Source organism: Arachis ipaensis, chromosome B5, assembly GCF_059453495.1.
Source record: "Arachis ipaensis isolate K30076 ecotype BB chromosome B5, ASM5945349v1, whole genome shotgun sequence".
NCBI classification, from domain to species: Eukaryota; Viridiplantae; Streptophyta; class Magnoliopsida; order Fabales; family Fabaceae; genus Arachis; species Arachis ipaensis.
The window spans coordinates 66,791,138-66,792,473 of record NC_142440.1 but is presented as its reverse complement, the minus strand read 5'-3'; the positions used below and the strand labels follow the sequence as shown (position 1 = coordinate 66,792,473).

The window sequence follows — 1,336 nt, the reverse complement described above, 5'->3', positions numbered from 1 at the left end:
TCTTCCACAATTATTAAAGCCTTGTTGAGGCTTTTGTTGATCTTTCCATGAGAGATTTGGGTGATTTCTCCATGAGGGGTTATAGGTGTTTCCATAAGGTTCACCCATGTAATTTACCTCTGCTATTGCAGGGTTTTCAGGATCATAAGCTTCTTCTTCAGAAGATGCCTCTTGAGTACTGTTGGATGCAGCTTGCATTCCATTCAGACTCTGAGAAATCATATTGACTTGCTGAGTCAATATTTTATTCTGAGCCAATATGGCATTCAGAGTATCAATTTCAAGAACTCCCTTCTTCATAGGCGTCCCATTACTCACAGGATTCCTCTCAAAAGTGTACATGAACTGGTTATTAGCAACCATGTCAATGAGTTTTTGAGTTTCTGCAGGCGTTTTCTTTAAGTGAATGGATCCACCTGCAGAGGTATCCAATGACATTTTAGTTAATTCAGACAGACCATCATAGAATATGTCCAGGATGGTCCATTCTGAAAGCATGTCAGAAGGACACTTTTTGGTCAGTTCTTTGTATCTCTCCCAAGCTTCATAGAGGGATTCACCTTCTTTCTGTCTGAAGGTCTGAACATCCACTCTAAGCTTACTCAGCTTTTGAGGAGGAAAGAACTTGGCTAAGAAAGCCTTGACCAGCTTATCCCAAGAGTTCAGGCTATCCTTAGGTTGAGAGTCCAACCATATTCTAGCTCTGTCTCTCACAGCAAAAGGGAAAAGCATGAGCCTATAGACTTCAGGATCTACTCCATTAGTCTTAACAGTATCACATATCTGCAAGAATTCAGTTAAGAACTGAAAAGGATCTTTAGATGGAAGTCCATGAAACTTGTAGTTCTGCTGCATCAGAGAAACTAATTGAGGTTTCAGCTCAAAATTGTTTGCTCCAATGGCAGGAATGGAGATGCTTCTTCCATGTAAATTGGAATTAGGTACAGTAAAGTCACCAAGCATCCTCCTTGCATTATTATTATTTTCGGCTGCCATCTCCTCTTCTTGTTCAAAAATTTTTGAAAGGTGCTTGCTGGATTGTTGTAATTTAGCTTCTCTTAGTTTTCTCTTCAGAGTCCTTTCAGGTTCTGGATCTGCTTTAACAAGAATGTTCTTGTCCTTGTTCCTGCTCATATGAAAAAGAGGGATAGAAAAATAATAATAGGGATCCTTTTTACCACAGGTATAGAGGTTCCCCTGTGTGAGTAGAAAAAGAAAAGAATGTAATGTAAAGAAAGAAACACAAGGGTAAGGAGAGCAGAGAGAGAAGGAGAATTTTCGAAAATTATTTTTGAAAAATAGTTAGTGATTTTCAAAAATAGTTTTTGACAAAGGT

The 1,336-nt window shown here is 38.6% G+C and overlaps 1 non-coding gene across 1 annotated transcript; it reads left to right on the top strand.

Moving 5' to 3' along the window:
- The first annotated feature begins 492 nt into the window (after positions 1-492).
- Positions 493-600, top strand: LOC148564504 (small nucleolar RNA R71). The gene has a single exon (XR_015885533.1). It is a non-coding gene; the product is annotated as a small nucleolar RNA R71 (small nucleolar RNA).
- The last annotated feature ends 736 nt before the right edge of the window (positions 601-1,336 follow it).